Below are 26203 nucleotides of genomic sequence, written 5' to 3'. Positions count from 1 at the left end.
TTGTAACTTTATCTATTAAAATTCATCTTTATGTGGTAGCATCTTTGGAGACCTACACACAGATACAAACATGATTCTCCTATTAACCCAGCTGTAAATAAGGAAATATTTTTCTAATTCTTCAGTTTAGAAACTGGTTACTTCAGAGAGGTAATGTGACTTGCCCAAGGTCACAAGCAAGAATATGATCATTGGGGACCCAAATCTTCTGATTCCGAACTCCAGTGCCTTTTCTGATGTCCTATGTTCTCTATTAGAAATGAATCATATATAAATCCAAACTGTTTTCATAAAATAAAGTTCAAACCACACATTCAAGATAAAACTTTCTATCTGTTCAGACAATGAACTGCTGAGGTTACTCTCTTAGGATACTTTACTTCAGAGCTTCATTTATTTAAAAAAAATCTATCAGAAAAAAATAAAGCAGAATAAAACTATATCAGAATGACAGAAAATTTCAAACACAAAGGAAATTACGTGAACAGGCACTTGACAAAATTTTAACATTTTTAAAAAGGAGCCAGAGTTAGTTCATTGCTTTTACAACTGTAATTTCAAAGTTTTGGTGATTCAACAAATTTCAGCTGAAAGATCAAAAGCTCCACATTTCAATGAGTTCTTACATCTGAGTACTAGTAAACCTGTCTCAAACATGTTCTCTCATGATGTCGCGTACCTAAAGTCTATACTGCAATTCTATTTCAGGGTACTGCATATAGTAGCAATGATTTAATTGTAATCAATTTTCTGTAATTGTCAGAAAAGCTCCTTTGATACAAGTGTAATAAGCATGTGAGTGGATTTCACAGCAAGACAATAAGACCACAAAGAAATTTCTATTCAATTGTGTATCAATATTTTCCCATGTTCAGCAATTTTTTAAATTGTCAAATCAGGCCTAAAGTACAGTACTGTTCTGCCCTCTAGTGACTGCCTAGGTTCTGTTAACTACATGTGTTTTTTAATTGCTCTTTGAGCAATACTTAGGGTTTGTTTTTTTTTTTAAATACATATGACAGTGCTTTTTTATAACTGAATAGTGAACAAAGGGAACTGGTCAAATTTAAGATACGGCTTGTGGTATGAACACAATGCAGGAAAGATAACACAATTTCTTCTCATAAGGATGGTACACCTAAGTATTACAAACAAAGAAAGTTTATATCATTTATTCCAATCTTTATTCATATTTTTATGTAATTTATTTGGAAAGGCCAAAGAATTACATTCAGTTTCTTTGCTAAAAACTTTACAAGTGTCACAACTATAAATCCCAAGTTGGTTTAATTATATTATTTTGGAGTCTGAGGTATCAAGGCAAGTGGTACTACATATATCACACATAGATGAACAATTTTCTAATAATTATAACAGAGCCAAAATATGCTTAATACAAAACTATCCTGAACATTATTTACCTTTAACTGTTTCAAGTGGCACTTTAGGATTTTTCTGAACCTCAGTGTTGTCTTTAAAATATTGTTACTTTATATGTGGAAACATTCATCAAGGATGGCAATTAAGACACAGTTATTACACAGAGATTCACCATAGTATTTTGATGAAGGGTACTTCTTTCCCTCTTAGTTTCTCTGGCCATAAACCTCTTGTAAGAAACCAATGCATCTCTAGAACAGCATTTCTACACTCACTAATCCTAAGCATACTACTTCTGTGTCTACACACTTATGTTAAAAACAAAATTACATTTGTACACATGAATGTAAAAGGATACCTGAACATGTGAGGATAACCCACAGGCAGTATGGTGGTGTGGTTAAGAGCACAAACCCTGCAGCCAGACTGCTTGAATTCCAGCTCTGCCCCTATTAGCAGTATGACCTAGGGAAGATTACTTAATTGCTCTGTGTTTCAGTTTCCTCAGGTACAAAATGGGAGTAAAGAGAGACACCTACCAATAGTAATGTTTTATATCTTTATAAGTATTTGGGTTATACAGGTACATATATGAGATTATCAAAATCCAGAAAATATATGTTTAAGATTTGTGTATTTCACTGAATGTAAATTTTACATCAAAAGAAAAGACTTGTACATAAATACTGAGCTACAATCAATAATATACATGCTGAAGTAATTAGGGGATTTGCAGTGATGTCTTTTAAATGCATCAAAAAGAAATTGAACTGATGATGGATGCACAGATTATAGGTATGTAATAAAATAAGTATAGTAAAATGTTAATGGTTAAATCTAGGTGGTGAGTATAAACATATGCTATATGTTTGAAGTTTCAAAATAAAACGTTGAGGGGGAAATACATCTACCTTTCAAATAGTTGATGTGAAGATTAAATAAATAAGGGAATTAAATATACAGAAGAGAGCCTGACAATCAACAGTAGAGAATGGCGATATGTTTAAGCAAATGAAACTATTCATCCCTAGTTGGAAGGAAAAGGTAAGAAAGTAATAAGGCATTGGGCTCCAATTGGGCTCCACTGGACCAAGTAGTTGCCATCAAGGTTGTTAAAGCTCAAATTTCAAATATTTACATCATTAATTTGCATGGGCCATGTAGAGAACATGGTCTTTGAAAGTCAGAACGAGCTGATTTGAATCCTGGCTCTGTCTTCAATCACTCAAGAAGCTCAGACAATTTATTTAAATGTTCTGAGCCTCAGTTCTCTCATATATATAATATGAGAGTAATGATACCTACATCTAAGAGTCATTGTGAAGATAAGAAAAAAATACACACACACATACAGAAATTAGCACATGAAATGCAAATAATAACTACTGCAGTTCTTTAAAATTATAATCATTATTACTACTTAGGGTGAGTCTTTTATACCCTTACAACTATTCTCTGCAGATGGAAACAAAAGTGGCTATGTATCTGATTCTAACCTAGAAATTTCATGTGCAGGTGGCCCTACTAATCCAAAGAGCTTTCTACAGGATCTTTATTAAAACAGTAGGCCTTTCTAAAAGTACCAGTGTACTTAGAGTAAAAGAAGAACTGGCAATGACAGGGAATTCACTTACCCCTCTGTAATGCCAATTATAATAAATGTAAGTCCTACGGGTGAGGCATTTAGGAAGTATGTTTGCTGATGATATTTTAAAGAAAGTCACACTTAGTGTATCTGAGGAAATAATATTAGCATCTGGATAAGATCTGATTTGAAACAGTCTTAGGTAACACATTTAAAGAAAAGAATATTAAAACTATATTTATAGAAGATGAATTCTATGCTCCCAGGGAGTGGCTTTGAGTCATTATAGATTACTCCACGAAGACAGTGGCTCAACATAGTTTCAGCTAAAAACAGAATCAAGAAAGTGGAAATGAAAGGGGGAATATTGAAAACATATACACAACTTGGCTTCTTCCTTGACTACTCTACAAAAACTGCTTCTCCAAATGTAAATCAAAACCACAGTATCAGAATGGCTATCACCAAAAAGTCTACAAATAACAAATGTTGGCGAGGATATGGACAAAAAGGAACCCTGGTACACTGTTAGTGGGAGTGTAAATTGGTGCAGCCACTACAGAAAACAGTATGAAGGTTCCTCAAAAGACTAAAACTAGAACTACCATATGACCCAGCAATTCCAATCCTGAGTATACATCCCAAGAAAATAAAAACACTAATTCGAAAAGATATCTGCACCCCAATATTCATAGCAGCATTATTTATAATAGCCAAGGTATGAAAGCAACCTAAGTGTCCATCAACAGATGAATGAATAAAGAAGATGTGGTATATATGTGTGTATATATATATGTGTACACACACACACACACACACACACACACACACACACACAATGGAATACTATTCAGCCATAAAAAAGAATGAAATTCTGCCATTTGTAACAACATGGATGGACCTAGAGAGTATTATGCTTAGTGAAATAAGTCAGACAGAGAAAGATAAATATTGTATATTATCACTTCTATGTGGAATCTAAAAAATAAAACAAATGAATATAAATGAATATGACAAAACAGAAACATAATTATAAATACAGAGAACAAACTAGTGGTTACCACTGGTGAGAGGGAAAGGGGGAGGAGGGGCAAGGTAAGGGTAGGGGATTAAGAGGCACAAATATTATGTATAAAATAAACAAGCTACAAGAATATATTGTACAGCACAGGGAATACAGCTAATATTTTAAGATAAATTCGAATGGAGTATAATGTATAAAATACTGAATCACTATGTTGTACAATATAATGTTGTAAATCAACTATACATCAATAAAATGAATTAATTATTTTTTTGAAAGAAAACCCCATTTATTTATTTTTATACATTAATTAATTAATTTTTGGCTGTGTTGGGTCTTCGTTGTGGTGCGCAGGCTTCTCACTGTGGTGGCCTCTCTTGTTGTGGAGCACGGGCTCTAGGCACACGGGCTCTAGGCACACGGGCTTCAGTAGTTGTGGCTCACTGGCTCTAGAGCACAGGCTCAGTAGTTGTGGCACACGGGCTCAGCTGCTCTACGGTATGTGGGATCTTCCCAGGCCAGGGCTCGAACCCGCGTCCCCTGCATCGGCAGGAGGACTCTCAACCACTGAGCCACCAGGGAAGTCCTGAATTAATTATTTTTAAAACTGCTTTCTCCAAAGGACCCATGGATCACCTAACCCAAACACCCTTTTTTTTAAAAAAAAAGATTTTTTTTTTTGGATGTGGACCATTTTTTTTAAAAGTCTTTATTGAATTTGTTACAATACTGCTTCTGTTTTATGTTTTGGTTTTTTGGCCACATGGCATATGGGATCTTAGCTCCCCAACCAGGGATCGAACCTGCACCCCCTGCACTGGAAAGCAAAGTCTTAACCACTGGACAGCCAGGGAAGTCTCCCCAAACACCTTTTTTAAGCATTAAATGTCTCTATTTTTCTTGAAAACTCTTTCCCATCTTCCTTAGCACTATATTGCTCTTCCCACTAAAGACCTGATTGTTCTTCTTTCCTTTAGACGTCTCTTAACAAGCAGGTAGGTGTTTTCAGAGGTTCTGTCTTAGCCATATTTTCTACTTTCACCAATTTTCAAAGTTTCAGCTCCACCCCTCTCTTAAGCTATACCCATCTTCAACTGGAATCTCTTCCAAACTCACATCAAATTCATAAATGCATCCTATACATAATCACATGGATACTCTCTGCATTTCAAATCCAATCCACCCCAAACTTCACCTTCCCCTCCCATAAATCAGTTTCTACTACATCTCTCTACATATGGTAGTAGGATTATCTAAACATCTACACTTAAATTAAAAACCTACCTCTGACTTCCTTTTCAACACCCCCCCACCGCTTCTTTCCCTCTTATGATTCCTTCTACATCCCCAACACAAGTTCAATCTGTTGCTAAATTCTACACATTAGTAGTTTGGTTCAAGCGATAAGACAGGATTTGTATTCTTTGAGAAACAGAGTGAAAGCTAAATTTACAATCACTAAAAACACACAGAAACACACACACACAGGCTAAATAGCAGTAGGCATCAGACATTTGAGAAAATCATTGAAGGAATCCTTAAAAGTGAGTATCCATTAATTTTTGCCTTGCAAACTGGGAGAAGATTTATTTGATTTTGTGAGTTGGATACCTCAATCCAAAATATTTTAAGATACATCCAGACAGGGTATAACCTTCATAATGTCTCCCACGATGGTCCTATTTACAACTCTCAAATCCTATTAGAAAAACAAATTTCTTCTTACCTAGGATATGTATGCTAAAGTCCCCCAAACCAAACTTTCCAATGCCTACCTCTTTTCCCTTCCAATCCATCCCATTTATATTGTCTACTCAAAAATTTTCAGTGGTTTATCTGCCTTTAAGAAAAAAAAAGTAAACTCACTGTGACTTTCAAGACCCTCTTACATCTAGCTTGCGACCAAAATTTCCCATTTTACCCTTACAAACATCCCATCCAAATGGCAAAAGGATGGGCATTCCTTGAAGATATTGTGGATTTGGATCCAGTCCACCTGAATACAGCAAATATCAACATAATAAAGCAAGTTGCACAAATTTTTTGTTTTCCCAGTGAATATAAAAGTATGTTTACACTATACTGTAGTCTATTAAGTGTGCAACAGCATTACGCCTAAAAAAATGTACATGCCTTAATATTTTTTTATTGCTAAAAACTGCTAACCAACATCTGAGCCTTCAACAAGTCATAAACTTTTTATAATAATAACATCAAAGATCACTGACCACAGATCATTATGATGAATACAATAATAATGGAAAAGTTTGAAATATTGCAAGAATTACAAAAATGTGACAAAGAGACACAACGTGAGCAACTGCTGTTGGAAAAAAATGATGCTGATAAACTTACTCGACATAGGGTTGTCTCGCCTTCAATGTGTAAAACATGCAATATCTGCAAAGCACAATAAAATGAGGTATGCCTGTATTCGCCTTCTCCAGACTTCTGTATTTACTCCTCTGTGTAGTCTTCCCTGATATTCCTACCTGGGATTTTAGATCCTCCTCAGAACTCTTAATGAGGTTTATTTATCTACCTTTATTCTACCTAATTAGTTTGCCTTCTATTACCACATCGTGACCTTGACAGTGTCTAACACTTTGCACATAGTAAACATTTATCAGATAAACAAACCGAGGAGCAGAAAGTATATTACTCTATCTTTAAATAAAACATTTTTCCAATGAGATTACTATAGGGAGTTCAGGTTCTAAAAAGGAACACAAGAGCTGGAGAAAGAGTGCAAACACTCCTCACTTTTTTTTTTTTTTTGCGGTACACGGGCCTCTCACTGTTGTGGCCTCTCCCGTTGCGGAGCACAGGCTCCAGACACGCAGGCTCAGCGGCCATGGCTCACGGGCCCAGCCGCTCCGCGGCATGTGGGATCTTCCTGGACCAGGGCATGAACCCGTGTCCCCTGCATCGGCAGGCGGACGCTCAACCACTGCACCACCAGGGAAGCCCACTCCTCACTCTTATAGGTGGGCCATAAAGGTTTAGAATTTCAATATACAGTACACTAATAATTGAAAAAATATATAACTAAAGTCTATAAAATCCATAGTTGTTATGGTTAGAAAGTTCACATATTCGACTAGGAAAAGGCAAAATTGCTATAAAAAGATCACAAATACCTAATACATACATGCTAACTTACAGAAAAGCTTTTTGAAGGAACCAGAGTATTTTCATAGATGGTCCTAAATCATCTTCAAAACCAGTTTAGATACACTAGAGATATTCAAAATTAATAAATAAAAGTTACTAGGGACAAAGGACAAAGGTGTACTGCTTCATGCTCATGTGCATGAAAATTATTAGAAATAAAAATACTTTCTTCTCTTGGATCAATTAATTGTGAAATGCTAAGCCAATGACCTAAAATGAAGTGAAATTTTGCTTGTCTAGTTATGGAAGAACAGAGTAAGGTCATGAGTTCACAGCTGTTTAAAATTTTTTAAATTTTTTATAGTTATCAGGTTGAGATAATCAATTTACAAAAATAGCTCTCATACTTTAAAATTCATTAAGAATTTATAATATAGCTCCTTGTTTTGTTAAAATAATTATAGTCTTTGAAGAAAATTGTGTAATTATAAAAATGTACTATTATGCTTAAATAATTTACTTGTTGTTTGAGGTGATAATTTTGTTAATACCAACAGTATGAGATGATAATATTCCTGAAATAACTATAATCCACTGAATGATGACTTATGTCCTAATACTTTCATATATTTGAGCTTTGATTATGCTTTAATAAAATTGCAAAGTTAAATTGGGCAAAGTATAATTAAACTCAAACATCTATTATTATGATTGTATAGAAAATATTTTAAGATATCTAACAATATAAAGAATAAATGTTATTCTTTCCTAACGGCTTAAAGCAAGCCAATCCTGTATTCTATAGACTTTTAATATAAGATGTGCAGTATAATGACATTTCCCTTGTTGTGAATAGAGACAATAACATGCTTGAAATTCCATTTCAAGGAACAGTTAAAGCAGTAAAAAAAAAAAAGTCAAACGCCACTTTTGACCCACTGTCATTGTAAGAACAAACATTTTCTTAGCAACCCTGCCAATGTGCTGAGTTGGCAGTGTACCCTGCAGCACTTTTAATCCTCTTAAGAACCTTACATGGTCAGTATTCACCCCATTTCACAGATGAAGTTAAGTAACTTTCCCACAGCCCAATCAGTAAACAACTGAGTTAGATGTAGTCTTGTGTAGAGTCCATCTGACTCCACAGCCTATGCTTCTGAGATCAAATTACAGCCTATAAAAGTGATCCATTTAAATCTGTCTTCTATAAGGAAATCTACCTATCCATAGGAATCTCCAGGAAGCAATAGTGATCATTATGCAGTTGACAATCCAGAGGCAAGAATAAGAATGTTTATAAGCATTAGGAAGTAAAAGTTCTAAAATATTTTTCACAGGCACATTATGAACTCTAATGTACGGAATAGTTTATAATAATAGAAGTAATCGGTAAAAAATTCTATGTCTTTGATGATTAGGTAAAAATTCATAAAGAAGAGACATAACTGGGACACCTTTACCATCAACAAGATAGATTTATCTTATGTTCTCTAAAAAGTGAAACTCTCAGTGAATAATAAGGAAAAGCAGCACCCATTATGTTAACAGGAAAAACTAAACTTTCGAACTTGAAAACTATCATCCTTTAAGTATTCATTTCACCAAATGAACTGAAAGATGAGCTGTATGCGTCATCAAATGGCAGGACAAAATGACTGCTATGGGAAGAGGTTTGGTACTTAAACAAGGGATTGACAGTGGCTGCTGATTTCAAACTTTTCTCTATTTTCTCTTTATATAATACACCCATTTGATGATATGGCAACTCTAACAAAGCTGAAAACATAGCAGATATTCAAAAACAATATTAAGGTCATGGTTCAATTTCAATTCGTGTCCATCCGGGTGCTGCCTGGATAGATAGATGGACATATACTCCTCTGCATGGATACATCTCACATTCTGTAGGTTTCACTCTCTCTAATCTTCTAATTAGTGTGGCAAAACTAAGAATGCTTGGGACACTGTTCATCACATAAATGGTATCTTCTTATTATTTAAGCCTTATTCAGAAGCCAGTTCCTCCCCATCTAGCTGGCTCTTTCAAGAAACCTGTACACTGTATGTGCCTATGATAATTCAACACCTTAAAACATTACATTCCTGAAGAGGAATACTTCTGCCTCAAAGAGATGCTTGGTAATAAATGACTTTACAATAAAAGTTAAGTAAACACTGAAATAATTAGATAACTCATCTACTTTTTAAGAACAGTAATATAACCATGGCAGAGGCAGAACAACTGCAAATTGAGCAAATTATAAAAGTCTATAAAACCAAAACACAATGCTCTTCTCTAACATCTTTATAGATCAATTTGAATATGGAAATATCCTAAAAATAGTATCCCTAAGAATAAAACATCTAAATGTGGACTTTAGTCAACATTTTGGTTACATATTAACTGAATCTAGGTACCATATAGCATCTCTTTAGGCCCAGCCTGAACCAATCTGCCTTCCTTAAATCTCAGAACCTTAACAGGCACTCCACTCACAGGGCCACTGATGGAGTGTTAGGGAAGTACTTGGCAGAAGGCTTACAACTCTTAAAAACCCCTGCTGACTCAATGTACACCACAAATGAGCTAACAGCTACCCAGAAATTTTTTGCTGCTCATTTTAAGTTCTTTTTTAATTTTTAAAATAAATTTATTTATTTATTTTTGGCTGCATTGGACCTTCTTTGCTGCACGCGGGCTTACTCTAGTTGCAGTGAACAGGAGCTACTCTTTGTTGTGGTGCGCCGGTTTCTCATTGCGCTGGCATCTCTTGCTGTAGAGCACAGGCTCTAGGCACACGGGCTTCAGTAGTTGTGTCGTGCGGGCTCAGTAGTTGTGGTGCACAGGCTCTAGAGTGCAGGCTCAGTAGTTGTGGCGCACGGGCTTAGTTGCTCTGCAGCATGTGGGATCTTCCCAGACCAGGGCTCAAACCCATGTCCCCTGCACTGGCAGGCAGATTCTTAACCACTGCGCCACCAGGGAAGTCCTTCATTTTAAGTTCTTAAGCTTACTAACATTTATTGATTATAGGACTAACTGCAACTTAAAGGCACAGAAAGATGTATTTTTAAGAAACACTCCCCTTCCTGAACTCAGACTGGGAAGAACAACTATCTCCAGGTAGACCTGGGGATGTTTATTAACATAAAAGTCAATGGAATACATGATTAACAAAAGTGAACTCCTGTATTATCAATTCGCCAAATGTTCACTAAACAAGTTCCACATGTCAGACACTGTTTCTACGTTTGGAGTATACAGCCATCGACAAACTAGACTCTCTAATGTAAACTTAAGTCTCTTGGCTTCTTCAAGAGGTTATCTGAAAAAAATTACATGTATATACTCGTATACATTTACATTTATCTGTGTATGTACAGAATATCCAGTAAATGCAGTACATACTTTACATTAAAATGTATGGAAATTCTGACTGCAATGTTATGAGAAATTTTACACCATTTGATCCATTTCTTTATCTGGAGAAACACAATTCTCTGTAATAGAGATCAGAGGGAATATGTATGGACTTCAGTATAAAAATAATTTATCCATCACCTTTCATAGTAGTAATAATGAATGAAGTGGTATGTCTGACTTTATTTGTACTGTCCTTAACTAGTAAATTCAATATCAGTAGACTGATCCTACTGTCTACAGAAGAAATACATTGCTAAAGTTTATCATATACAAGGCTTGAGTTTCAGTCATTCTGTAAATAGCTTTAGAGGGAAACCGAAATCAAAAGCAGATAAGGAGATTGGTTCAAGACGGCAGACTAGAACGATGTGTGTTCATTCCATCTTGCGAAAGCACCGGAATCACAACTAGCTGATGAACAGTCACCAACAGGAAGACACTGGAACTCACCAAAAAGGATACCCCACATCCAAAGACAAAGGCAAGCCACAGTGAGACCGTAGAAGGGGCACAATCACAATAAAATCAAATCCCATAATGGCTGGGTGGATGACTCAAAACTGGAGAACAACTATACCACAGAAGTCCACCCACTGGAGTGACAGTTCTCAGTCCCACGTCAGGCTTCCCAAATGTGGGTCCGGGAATCGGAGAAGGAATTCCTAGAGAATCAGACTTTGAAGCCTAGTGGGATTTGACTGCAGGACTTCGACAGGACTGGGGGAAACAGAGACTCCACTCTTGGAGGGCACACACAAAGTAGTGTGCACATCGGGACCCAGCAGAAGGAACAGTGACCCCCATAGGAGACTGAACCAGACCTACCTGCTAGTGTTGGAGGGTCTCCTGCAGAGGCAGGGGATGGCTGTGGCACACCACGGGGACAAGGACACTGGCAGCAGAAGTTCCAGGAAATACTCCTTGGCATGAGCCCTCCCAGAGTCGGCCATTAGCCCCACCAAAGAGCCTGCAGCATCCTGTGCTGGGTTGCCTCAGGCCAAACAACCAACAGGGAGGGAACTCAGCCCTACCCATCAGCAGACAAGCAGATTGAAGTTTTACTGAGCTCAGCCCACCAGAGCAACACCCAACTCTACCCACCATCAGTCCCTCCCATCAGAAAGCTTGCACAAGGCTCTTAAATAGCCTCATCCACCAGAGGGCAAACAGTAGAACCAAGAAGAACTACAGTCCTGCAGCCTGTGGAACAAAAACCACATTCACAGAAAGACAGATAAAATGAAAAGGCAGACAGCTATGTACCAGACGAAGGAGCAAGATAAAACCCAGAAAAACAATTAAATGACGTGGAGATAGGCAACCTTCCAGAAAAAGAATTCAGAATAATGATAGTGAAGATGATCCAGGACTTCAGAAAGAAAATGGAGGCAAAGATCGCAAGAAATGTTTAACAAACACCTAGAAGAATTAAAGAACAAATAAACAGAGATGAACAATACAATAACTAAAATGAAAAATACACTAGAAGGATTCAATAGCAGAATAACTGAGGCAGAAGAACGGATAACTGACCTGGAGGACAGAATGGTGGAATTTACTGCTATGGAACAATATTAAGAGACCTCTGGGACAATATTAAACGCAAATACATTCACATTAGAGGGGTCCTAGAAGGAGAAGAGAGAAAGGACCTGAGAAAATATTTGAGGAGATTATAGTTGAAAACTTCCCTAACATGGGAAAGGAAATAGCCACCCAAATCCAGGAAGTGCCAAATCCCAGGCAGACTAAACCCAAGGAGAAACACACCGAGAAACACAGTAATCAAACTAACAAAAATTAAAGATGGAAAAATTATTAAAAGCAACAAGGGAAAAATGACAAATAACATGCAAGGGAACTCTCATAAGGTTAACAGCTGATTTCTCAGCAGAATCTCTACAAGCCAGAAGGGAGTGGCACAATATATTTAAAGTGATGAAAGGGAAGAACCTAAAACCAAGACTACTCTACCTAGCAAGGATCTCTTTCAGATTCAACAGAGAAATCAAAAGCTTTACAGACAAGCAAAAGCTAAGTGAATTCAGCACCACCAAACCAGCTCTACAATAAATGCTAAAGGAACTTCTCTAAGTGGGAAACACAAGAGAAGGAAAGGAACTACAAAAGCAAACTCAAAACACTTAAGAAAATGGTAATAAGAACATACATATGGATAATTACTTTAAATGTAAATGGATTAAATGCTCCATCCAAAAGACACAGACTGGCTGAATGGATACAAAAACAAGACCCATATATATGTTGTCTACAAGAGACCAACTTCAGACTTAGGGACACACACAGACTGAAAGTAAGGGGATGCAAAAAGATATTCCATGCAAATGGAAATCAAAAGGATGCTGGAGTAGCAATATTCATATCAGATGAAATAGACTTTAAAATAAAGAATGTTACAAGAGACAAGGAAGGACACTACATAATGATTAAGGGACCAATCCAAGAAGATGTAACAGTTATAAATATATACGCACCCAACATAGGAGCACCTAAAAACATAAGACAAATGCTAACTGCTATAAAAGAGGAAATCCACAGTAACAATAATAGTGGGGGACTTTAACACCTCACTTACACCAATGGACAGATCATCCAGACAGAAAATTAATGAGGAAATACAAGCTTTAAATGACACAACAGACCAGATAGATTTAATTGATATTTATAGGACATTCAATCCAAAAACAGCAGATTACACTTTCTTCTCAAGTGCACACGGAACATTCTGCAGTATAGATCATATCTTGGATCACAACTCAAGCCTCAGTAAATTTAAGAAAATTGAAATCATATCAAGCATCTTTTCCGACCACAATATATAAGATTAGAAATAAATTACAGGGAAAAACACATAAAAAACACAAACACATGGGGGCTAAACAATATGTTACTAAATAACCAAGAGATCACTGAAGAAATCAAAGAGGAAATCAAAAAATACCTAGAGACAAATGACAACGAAAACATGATGATCCAAAACCTAAGGGATACAGCAAAAACAGTTCTAAGAAAGAAGTTTATAGCAACACAATACTACCTCAAGAAACAAGAAAAATCTCAAACAATCTAACCTTACACCTAAAGGAACTAGAAAAAGAAGAACAAACAAAACCCAAAGTTAGTAGAAGGAAAGAAATCATAAGGATCAGAGCAGAAATAAATGAAATAGAAACAAAGAAAACAATAGCAAAGACCAATAAAACTAAAACCCAGTTCTCTGAGAGGACAAACAAAATTGATAAACCTTTAGCCAGACTCATCAAGAAAGGAGGGAGAGGACTCATATCAACAAAATTAGAAATGAAAAAGGAGAAGTTACAATGGACACAGCAGAAATATGAAATATCATAAGAGACTACTACAAGCAACTCTTTGCCAATAAAATGGACAACCTGGAAGAAATGCACAGTTTTAGAAAAGTATAACCTTCCAAGACTGAACCAGGAAGAAACAGAAAATATGAACAGACCAATCACAAGTAATGAAATTGAACTTGTGATTAAAAACCTTCCAACAAACAAAAGTCCAGGACCAGAAGGCTTCACAGGTGAACTCTAACAAACATTTAGAGAAGAGCTAACATCCAACCTCTCAAACTCTTCCAAAAAATTGCAGAGGAAGGAACACTCCCCACCTCATTCTACAAGACCACTGTCACCCTGATACCAAAACCAAAGATACTACAATAAAAGAAAATTACACACCAATATCACTGAAGAATATAGATGCAAAAATCCTCAACAAAATACCAACAAACAATATCCACAACACATTAAAAGGATCATACACCATGATCAAGTGGGATTTATCACAGGGATGCAAGGATTCTTCAATATATGCAAATCAATCAATGTGATACACCACATTAACAAATTGAAGAAGAAAAACCACATGATCATCCCAATAGATGCAGAAAAAGCTTTTGACAAAATTCAACACCCATTCATGATAAAAACTCTCCAGAAAATGGGCATAGAGGGAACCTACCTCAGCATAATAAAGGTCATATAAGACAAACCCACAGCAAACGTCATTCTCAATGGTGAAAAACTGAAAGCATTTCCTCTAAGATCAGGAACAAGACAAGGATGTTCACTCTCACCACTATTATTCAACATAGTTTTGGGAGTCTTAGCCCCCACAATCAGAGAAGAAAAAGAAATAAAAGGAATACAAATTGGAAAAGAAGAAGTAAAACTGTTACTGTTTGCAGATAACATGATACTATACATAGATAATCCTAAAGATGCCACCAGAAAACTACTAGAGCTAATCAATGAATTTAGTAAAGTTGCAAGATACAAAGTTAATACACAGAACTCTCTTGCATTCCTATACACTAACAACAAAAGATCAGAAAGAGAAATTAAGGAAACAATCCCAACGAAAAGAATAAAATACCTAGCAATAATCCTACCTAAGGAGGTAAAAGACCTGTACTCAGAAAACTATAAGACACTGATGAAAAAAATCAAAGATGACACAAACAGATGGAGAGATATACCATGTTCTTGGATTGGAAGAATCAATATTGTGAAAATGACTACACTACCCAAAGCCATCTACAGATTCAATGCAATCCCTATCAAATTACCAATGGCATTTTTTACAGAACTAGAACAAAAAAATTTCAAAATTTGTATGGAGACACAAAAGACCCTGGATAGCCAAAGCAGTCTTGAGGGAAAAAAACGGAGCTGGAGGAATCAGACTCCCTGACTTCAGACTATACTACAAACCTACAGTAATCAAGACAATATGGTACTGGCACAAAAGTAGAATTATAGATCAATGGAACAGTATGGAAAGCCCAGAGATAAACCTACGCACCTATGGTCAACTAATCTATGACAAAGGAGGCAAGGATATACAATGGAGAAAGGACAGTCTCTTCAATAAGTGTTGCTGGGAAAACTGGGCAGCCACATGTAAAAGAACGAAATTAGAACAATACCTAACACCATACACAAAAATAAATTCAAAATGAATTAAAGACCTAAATGTAAGACCGGACACTATAAAATTCTTAGAGGAAAACATAGGAAGAACACTGTTTGACATAAACCACAGCAAGATCTTTTTTGGCCCACCTCCTAGAGTAATGGAAATAAAAACAAAAATAAACAAATGGGACCTAATGAAACTTCAAAGCTTTTGCACAGCAAAGGAAACTGTACACAAGATGAAAAGACAATCCTCAGAATGGGAGAAAATATTAGCAAATGAATCAACAAAGGATTAATCTCCAAACTGTATAAACAGCTCATGCAGCTCAATATTAAAAAAAAACAAACAACGCAATCCAAAATGGGCAGAAGACCTAAACAGACATTTCTCCAAAGACATACAGATGGCCAAGAAGCACATGAAAAGCTGCTCAACATCCCTAATTATTAGAGAAACGCAAATCAAAACTACAATGAGGTATCACATCACACTGGTTAGAATTTGCATCACAAACAACAAATGCTGCAGAGGGTGTGGAGAAAAGGGAGTCCTCTTGCACTGTTGGTGGGAATGTAAACTGATACAGCCATTATGGAGAACAGTATGGAGGTTCCTTAAAAAACTAAAAATAGAATTACCATGTGACCCAGCAATCCCACTACTGGGCATATACCCAGAGAAAACCATAATTCAAAACGACACATGCACCCCAATGTTTAATGCAACACTATTTACAATAGCCAGGTCATGGAAGCAACCTAAATGCCCACCGACAGACGAATCAATAAAGAAGATGTGATACATATATACAATGGAATATTACTCAGCCATAAAAAGGAACAACATTGGGTCATTTGCAGAGACGTGGATGGACCTAGAGACTGTCATACAGAGTGAAGTAAGTCAGAAAGAGAAAAACAAATATCGTATATTAACACGTATATGTGGAATCTAGAAAAACGGTATACATGAACTGGTTTGTGAGGCAGAAATAGAGACACAGATGTAAAGAACAAAAGGATGGACAGCAAAGGGGGAAAGCGGCGGGTGGGGGGATGAATTGGAAGATTGGGCTTGACATATATACACTAATATGTATGAAATAGATAACCAATAAGAACCTGCTGTATAAAAAAGTATAATAATATTCAAAAAAAACACAAAGGTAGATAAATGAGTTAAAATAATTTTCAACCAATTAAACTGTCATCCACAAAATTAGATCAGTGCTCAAGAGCTTATCCTTTAGTCTATAAACACACAAGATGAGAAAAAAAATTACAAATCAATTTAAAATTATTTTTATACAAAGGTACATGTCTCAAAGGTTTGTTTCCTTTGGAGTATGTTTTGTTTTTATAAAGGCAGTAAATCACCAGAAACTGAAATTATTCTAGTGACACAGAACACACGTATTAGAAAAAGTTTAAAGATAAAACGAAGAGTTAAGCTGAGCCTACATCAATGCTATTACCCATCAGTAATCCCAAACACCCATCAACTGACTTACCTAACAGAAAAAGTTCCTATTGTGTAGTAGAAAGAAGTACTATACAAATGTTCAAAGAACTGCACTTAGACTATCATACTTGAGAAATACGATGATTCCCCAGCTCAAGAGCTGATATCAGAGGAAAGAAGGGAAAGGAGGAAGAAGAAAAACGTGGATAAAAAAAGAGAGAGTGGGAGGCAGGAAAATAAACAGGTAGAAGAGCAGATTTAGGACTCCATGGCTTCTGCTGGCTTTATTTCAAATAAACAATCTCTTCTTTCTGTTTTCCAGAATCTTTAAGAGTATGCCACTTCCCTGTTGAATTCACAACTGATTCACAAAGTAAAAGAATATAGCCTTGAAAAAATGTGAATTGGCTTGATTATAGTAAGCAGAAACAGATACAACTCAAAAGAGTAATCGTCTTATTCCTCAACCTAATTTTCAAATACATTCCATTCCTAGAAAACAATGAATACACATGGAAATCGATTTTTACAATGATGTAATTCCTCCATCATACAAAACACTCTAATTTTCAAGTTCTTAGATTTGATCCCTTCACTTGAAAGACACTTTTTCATGCAGTGACTTCAAAGTGGAAGAAATATGAATTCAGTAATTTCAAATGTCTCCCATCTCAAAGATCCAAAGATATTTTTAGTCTTAGATGACTATAGTAAACCAGGTTTTCTTGTTTATAGATTAAATAACATAGAAAGTTTTTTTTTTTTAACTTTCACTTCACTCTTTGGTACAGAAAAACAATTACCTCTGGGATGAACTGAACTGGTTGCCCTCAAATTCATATGATGAAACCTCAAAGCCCAATGTGATTATATTTGGAGATAGACCCTAGAAGTAGGTAAAAGTTAAGTAAGGTCATTAGGGTGGGGCCATTATCTGATAGAACTGGTGTCCTTTTAAGAAGGGGAAGAAACTAGAGCACACTTTCTACACACACACACACACACACACACACACACACACACACACACACACACACAAAAGGTCATGTGAGAACACAGCAAGAAGGCAACTGTCCATAAGCCAGGAAGAGCAACCACACCAGAGACGATTTGTCAGCATCTTTATCATGGACTTTTAGCCTCCAGAACTGTTAAAAAATATCTGCTGTTTAAGCCACCCAGTCTGTGGTATTTTGTTATGGCAGCCCAAGCAGACTATATAATCTCTAAAAATTAAAAGATTCTACTTTTGAAATAGTTTTACTCTATCAATAATCCAGCTGAGGGGACTTCCCTGGTGGTCCAGTGGTTAAGACTCTGTGCTCCCAGTGTAGAGGGCCCGGGTTTGATCCCTGGTCAGGGAACTAGATCCCACATGCATGCCGCAACTACAAGTTCTCGTGCCGCAACCAAGAGTCCGCATGCCGCAACTAAAAGATACCGTACGCGGCAACGAAGATTCCACGTGCCGCAACTAAGACCCGGCGCAGCCAAATAAACAAACACACAAAAAATCCAGCTGAATATGTCACTGATAGTTGTTGCAACAATGATTCGTTTATGAAGAGAAGTGCCTGGAGCAATCTGAAGAATAATTCACTCCAAAATTATTTATATATGTGTGTGTTGTTCTACATTAAATTGTCATTTGGAAATAGCATAAAGCTTTGAACCCCTAAGAGATATCCTCTGTTGTCCTGATTCTGAGTGCAAGGGGACAGTGCCAACAGAGAAGTCCTCGAAGGAATCTAAATAATCTCACCCTCCCTGGAAAACAGCAGCGTAAAAATCCTGAAAGAGAAATGCTGATTCTTTTGAAACCAAACAACATTTGCTCTACCTGGTGAAGAAAATTTCTGTGGCACTGTCTCCTGTCCTTGTACCTTGTGCACCGAGATTATATAAAATTTGATTTCTTTGATGCTGACCTCATTAATATCCAGAGTCAAGGCCGTATATCCACCTTTGGCAATCACTCTGTCCTTAGGATTTCTACGTTCTCAGTGGCAAGAAGTGATTTATTAGATCATAGGGTGACTAGTATCTCTATAGGATTCACCCTTTCAGTGGTAACTGTTGAATATATAGGCTCTTATGCATTCAGGACAATTTGTTAAAACTCAAAGTATGTGTGTGTAAATATAAATATGCAAACACAGCTTATACATACATACACTGTAATAAAGGTATATTATAGTGCATTCAAGATTATTGAACTATGATCACATTTTTCTTAACTACCATTTCTTGACTGCATCCCATGTGCCAGGCAGCGTATCAACACTCAACATAATTCCCTTATTTAATTATCAGAATTCCACAAGGTAGAGATCGTTATCCGATATTAAGATGAGAAAACAAAATTTCAGAGAGGTTACATAAACACCCAAATTCTTTCAATTTAAAAGTTCCAGAACTACGGTTTATGCCTAAGTTTCTCTGACTCCACAGATGTCTAAGAATGTTCCTTCTCCCCAATCTTAAAGAACTATGAACTATCGAACAAAGCACTGTTTATATACTCCTTGATATTTAAATCATCTTAGTCCACACAGGTCTGGTAGCAATGTTTTATAAAACCTGTGGGATTAATCAAATCTACATTGGTTGAGTTCATAATGCCTAGCAATTTTCTAGAAAACTTAGGAGCGAATAATGCAATCACTGTAGAGTGACTATGACCTCGAGTGAAGTACATCAGAAAACCCATGGGATTCAATTGTTAACCACCCTATAGTATTCTGCATTTTTTCTCTCTAGAATGATTCCTTAAATTGATCTTAAGTAGAAGCATTTGGTTACCATTACATGGTAAAATTATTGTATTACTACTGGAAAAAGCAAAGTACCCATTTTCTCATGCTCTTCCTCTATATCCAATTAGATAACATCTGTCAAAAGTTCTTAACTTAGTAAACATAGGTAAGAAGTTATTATGAGAATCATTATATCCCTTCTCTAATGCTGTATGCAAACCACAGAGGGTCCAGTCTGCAGTAATTTTCATTCATTTTAAAACAACTTATAAAACAATAAGGTAAGTAAGTTTAGTATAGACTGTATTTCCACTTATTGCATAGTGGAAAAGTGATAATGTTCAAAACTTAATGAAACTCTTGAATTGTATCAACTCCTCATTCCTTAAAACTTGTCACAGGGTTTCAAAGCTCAATGTGTTCCACGTAACTACAAGAGGATTCATAGTCAAATAACTTTCCATGTTAAACAGATTCATTTACTACAGGACTTCCTGGAAGCTTAACATACAAGGTGCATTCTGTCTGTCTAGAAGAACCGTAGACAGGATTATGCAGATATTATACTTAAAATATGCATTATGCCTCCCTATCAGCCTTCCCCTACCCCACCCCTCTTAAAAGGCCACTCCTATCCAATGCCATGAGTTGGCCATGTGACATGCTTTAGCCAATGAAATATAAGAGGTAGTAACATATACCACCTCTCAGCAGCAGTTTATAAAGAGCCCAGATTCCACCATCATTCCTTTCTCCTTTTGCCACAAGACTTAAGCATCCCAGAGAGGTTGTCCTTCAGCTTTGGTCCAGGAATGAAGAGGATATGGAGCAGAGTGGCAGCAAATTCATCAAGAACATGAACATGAGCGAGAAAGAAACTTTTACTGCTATAAACCACTAAGACTTGGGGATTCTCTGGATAATTAAACAAAACTTTGCCTAAGCTAACTTAAATAGCATGTTTCCCACATTTACTGAACCCTGGCATCATTCTGCTCGGTAACATTTTCCAAAATTTGTTTCCTAAATTACTCCTGATTTTGTGTGGCAATTTTCTGTTAGTTAATACTGTATTTAAGATGAATGTATAGTTATGCTAGAAGTATAAAGTCTCAGTCTTCTTAAATTTTATCAGCATTTTTTGTCAATTTCTGCTTACAGTCAATAAAAATATTGTATTAAAATAATCTGATTAACATTTAGAGATCATAGATGAGATGGCTACTTAAGCCAAGACTGCCAACAACTACTGATTAATGATTTAGTTTTCTGAATAGGTAATATAAAAGGTCCTGCTTTACTTTCTATATATGTATTCATATTCAGAAAACTAAGAATACCGCCACAAATTTAATTTTCTTTGTATCTCACTATACTCAACTGCCTTTAGGATTAGTAATCGAGAACATATTTGACATTTCAGTATAGATATTCAAATATTCTGTAGTCTATTCTGCTGACCCAGAAAAACCATAACCAACTGTATCCTAACTGGCATTTGTAAATCCAGAATTTATATTTCTAACTTCACTGTGCCTTAAAGGATAGCACAGAAAGGAGGAAAACTAACTAAATCCCAATCTTCTCACTGGCACTAAGATTTTTTTTGTTGTTTCAATATCCTAGTAAACACACAAGCTAAATGGCATTTATTTTTACAATGTGTACAATCCTAGACTGCAACATTCAGAAGAATGGTTCAGAGGCCTTATATTTATACTCATATCATAAAAGCAACATTCAGTCACATACTTACTACAACAAAAAAGGTAGACACAGATATTCTAGACGGACCTAATAAGCTATCAAAAATACTTAAGAACAGAAAAGATTTAAGATTTCAATGAATAAAAAAATTGAAAAGTAAGTTCATGTCCTAAAAATTGCAACTAAACAATATTTACTACTTCTGTTAATTTTAACTTATATTAAATTCCTTGGTCTTATAAATCATCAGTTCACCATAAAGTATTGAAACATCAGTAAAGCAATCACACATTTTCATTCCCAGACTGAGAAAACTCTATGCATTTAAGTAATCATGACCAAAATTAATCTTAAAATATTCCTAAAGAAGCAGTTTTGAATATAACTTATATACAAGAGGACAGAATTATAGTATCTGTGAGTTTCAAAGTTTGATATAATTTGCCACATGTATATATTTTAAAATCTCAACTTTTTCAGGCAATACAAAAAAAGGCTTTGGGGGAACAGGCCAATGTAATATTTATTTAGGTATGTATTCTCTAGATAATTAGGACTTCAATAAATGGACTTTTCACCAACAGCCCACTACTGTGGAGAAACAAACCAGAGATTCTGAAATAGTTAATTTTTTAAAATTCATGATTTTAAAGGAAAATTTAACTTACTTGATGATAGAGATTAAAGTGTCCCTTTAAAAATACTAATAAAATTGACCAAAAAAATACACAATTATCACACTTCCTTGATCAATACGGAAGGTGAATCCATCAGATGGAAAAAAGTTGAGACCAGCTCTGTTACCACTTAGCTCCTGACAGCTTCACTGCTTCCAGGTAAGTAAGATGCACCTGCAGGGCTGCTCTTACCGGTCAAGTCAAGACTTTCCATTGTGATTTCAATGGAACATCAGAACTTCCAGCTTCTGTGATGCAGCAGAATTCTGTGAAGGACCCATAGCAAAGTGATTAAAATGGTGAGCCAGGAAGCCCTTTCAAACAAAGCTGACACTTATTCTCCTTTAGCAAAATAATCCCTAAATAAGATGAATTAACAGTCAAGCAATCAAAATCAGGAAAATTATTAAACATCCCTCTACTAACACTATTTAGGAAAAAAAGACCTAAAGTGTTTATTGTCAACTTTAATGTAACAAAAAGATAGTCACTAAAATTACTCAATGGGAATTCTGAGACTAAAGTTACAGAGACAAAGAATTACAGGCAATCACTTCTTAGCTTTCTGACTAAATTCACGTGTAGAGTTACAGGTGAATTCTCTGGAAAAACATGAAATTATATTGACATCCTGACTAAATTCAAGTTATTTAAAATGACTGGCCCAACCCATACAGTTAAGCTGTGGTTCAGATGTTAATATTTTATCTTTTAAATGTTTTAAAGATAACAAGTGAAATCAAGATAGTTTTTTTTTAAGGTGGGGAGCGGGGGGGAACACATACAAATAGAGAAAAGCTGTAACTAAAAAATTACTTTCTAGTTACATATGATGAAATAAATATAAGAGGATCAGAATCAACAAGAGTATACAAATTAAATGAGCATTTTACATTAATACTGCAAATATAGACATACACTTAAACTGTATCTTTTTTTAAAATTATTTCAGTTTCTGAGACATTCATTTAGTTTCTCAAGTGCTTCATGGTAATACTAAATTCACACTCAACTAAGAGAGACAATTTCCTACCCTCCTGCAGATTATGACAATTTATTTCCTTACAATCAGTAGGCTATAACACACTCTAGAAATCAGATATCACTTACTGGCTTACAGCTTGATCAATACTGTTAGTCATTTTATGGCTTGGCTAAAGTTTTTTCCCCTAATCAGCCACTACAATATGGAAGAACTGGCTCTTACACATTAAATATCAAAAATGTGTAATGATTCATCTGAGTAATCCTAACTAGACTTAGATGGTTCAGTTGTCACCCAGTGCTATGGAAGAAAACAACAACTTGAAAGAATAAATAAAATATTAAATGGCCTCACGTGGCTTCACACAAGATACTACTCATTCATCCACATTTTTTAAAACAAGGATATGGATGAAAGAATAAATCCAGATCTTTGACGAAAACTACGAAGGACACATGAATACTTTCAAATTAAATGCCTATGTTTTTATCAAGGAAGGGTACAATTCCAAAAACTGATTAAATAAATGATATAAAAGTCTATCCTTAATTATCATAAACTAGGCAACTAACATTAAAACTGCTGTTTCGGGCTTCCCTGGTGGCTCAGGGGTTAAGAATCCGCCTGCCAATGCAGGGGACACAGGTTCGAACCCTGGTCTGGAAAGATTCCACATGCCGCAGAGGAACTAAGCCCGTGGGCCACAACTACTGAGCCTGTGCTCTAGAGCTCGCGAGCCACAACTACTGAAGCCCGCGCACCTAGATCCCGTGCTCCGCAACAAGAGAAGCCACCGCGATGAAAGCCTACGCACCACAACAAAGAGTAGTCCTGGCTCGCCACAACTACAGGAAGCTCACGCACAGCAATGAAGACCCAACACAGCCAAAAATAAATAAATTTTGTTTAAAAACTGCTGTTTTAAGAAAATCACATGTACTATCTCATATATTTATTTCCATACTTTTTCTTCATATAAATCCATGAAAGCCAGTATAAAGAACTATTAAAATAAAAAGTTAATAAATAGGCAAAAATCATGAATATCTATAAATAACTGTCAAGTAAATAAATTGGTATAAACTAAAAAAACAAAGAGTATATAATTAATACTGCCAAAACTGGGAGAGGAGGGTCCAACATTAATTCTGATAGTGTGGGTTTAATTCTTATTTTGATTTAGAGATTTGCTTACATTTTAGTGTTTTTTTTAATTTATTTATTTTATTTAATTTATTTTATTTTTGGCTGCGTTAGGCCTTCGTTGCTACGCGTGGGCTTTCTCTAGTTGTGGCGAGCGGGGGTTACTCTTTGTTCTGGTGCGCAGGCTTCTCATTGCTGTGGCTTCTCTTGTTGTGGAGCACGGGCTCTAGGCGTGCGGGCTTCAGTAGTTGTGGCTCACGGGCTCCAGAGCCCAGGCTCAGCAGCTGTGGTGCACAGGCTTAGTTGCTCCGTGGCATGCGGGATCTTCCCAGGCCAGGGATTGAACCCGTGTCGCCTGCATTGGCAGGCGGATTCTTAACCACTGCGCCACCAGGGAAGCCCCTACATTTTAGTTTAAGAAGTTGAGTGCATGCTATCTGAGAAATAAAATATGCTAGTATATCCTATATACAGAAGTTCTTTTAGGAGCTCAAAAATAAACTCTCACTAATCTTAAGGTACCCTTACACATTTGTTTGTTTCTATAATCAAATATATACCCCCCAAATGGACCATATCTATACTTTATTTTGATTACTGTTCAATAATTTATCACCTGGGATGCAACTATCTATGGATAAAGTAGGGAGGGAGAGGGAGGAGGCTGACTATGCTGTGGCCAATATGGGTTTTAAAACTCAGGAAAACGAAGAAATCATGTTGGACTTCACTGACTAGGAGGGGAGCCAGGGAATCAGCCACAGAGCAGAGGTCAACTTTAAGGCTGAAGATCCTGCCTGTGACAGACTCCCTTTGAGTTCTCTGACAGCCAAACTCCAGATTTTATCTGGCTACTACAAATGCCCACATGAGTAGCTTCAGAAAAGCAGTTTCAGCATAAGCTGCTCTGCATTTAAGTTACCAGTACTTCAAAAGTGTTTTGATTTGATGGAAATGGGTGGCTGTGTGAGGTGTCAGAAGGGCAGGTGGGCAAGAACGGGAAATGTCTAAAGGGTGAATACAACCCTGCAGAATGGTGACTTGAACATGCCCTTAGACCATAGCCAGGAGAGATCTTCCACTGAGCCACACCAGGCCTGTCTGTGTTCTCTGGGTCACACTACAGCTTCCTCCTAACCCTCACTTCCCATCCACACAGGGCCTTGGATTCCTGACTGCCCACACTTAGCTCCCACTGCCTCATTAAGAGCCTGCTCCGTTAACGGGCTCCTTTTCCCTTTGCAAGGCCCGCTTCCCACCACAACACTACTTCCCACAGGATGCACACCTAGCCAGGATGGACCTGGCACAGCTCAGGATGCCCTCTGAGATCATCATGGCAGATGGGAGAGCTAATGTTGAATTATCTCCTCTTTACCTCTTAACCACAAATAGGGTATCTGACTTGGCATCTGAAAAACCCATCTTAAAGATCTGGCCTCAGCAACCACTGAAATATCCCAAAGCAGCTGGCTTTCTGGCAGTTTACACATTGCCCCCCTTCGGGGTCCTATGTTTTGAAAGCTTATTATACTAAAAAAGGTGAGGTGCCACTTCTTATAATGAGGCAGTCTCCCTCATTAGTGTTAATGTCCAGTATAACATTCAAAGGCACATCATGACAAGATCCCCTTCTATGCCAACACTGTATGTTTTGCACCCTAATGTCACTACAACCTAGTCAGTGCAGAAGGGACTCCAGGCAACCATGTTGCCCATTTACATGGAAGACTATTTAATCCCCATGAATGACTGCTTTTCTGATGTTTTCATCATTTCTCTGGGTAATAGATTAAGCTTTAACTAACTCATTTTCATACATAACCCTAATTCAATCAAGCTCAGTAAAAGTCATTCTGGACTGCAATTATCTGCTAAGGAACAATTACATTCAAATGAAAAAAAACTTGCTGGGCATGATACAATGCACGGTACAGATGCCTCTCCATTTATGGAGCCAGAAACAACAACAAAAATAGCCA

The 26203-nt window shown here is 36.5% G+C and overlaps 1 protein-coding gene across 8 annotated transcripts in view; it reads right to left on the bottom strand.

Annotated features, from left to right (window-relative positions):
- The window catches only part of BBX (BBX high mobility group box domain containing), a 282218-nt gene that overhangs the window by 142377 nt on the left and 113638 nt on the right, over positions 1-26203 (bottom strand). For 5 of the 8 annotated variants that reach the window (XM_027104049.1, XM_027104073.1, XM_027104053.1 and 2 more), the window contains one exon: positions 22286-22359. The exons of the other annotated variants lie outside the window; for them this stretch is intronic. The gene's annotated coding sequence lies outside the window, so the exon portion shown is untranslated. The remainder of the gene's footprint in view (positions 1-22285; positions 22360-26203) is intronic. 8 annotated transcript variants of the gene reach the window in all.

The sequence above is a fragment of the Aethalodelphis obliquidens genome, unplaced genomic scaffold, assembly GCF_003676395.1.
Source record: "Aethalodelphis obliquidens isolate GAN/ISIS:26980383/991018 unplaced genomic scaffold, ASM367639v1 scaffold1, whole genome shotgun sequence".
Taxonomy (NCBI): Eukaryota; Metazoa; Chordata; class Mammalia; order Artiodactyla; family Delphinidae; genus Aethalodelphis; species Aethalodelphis obliquidens.
The sequence above is the reverse complement of the archived record's forward strand: the minus strand, read 5'-3'. Positions and strand labels throughout refer to the sequence as shown.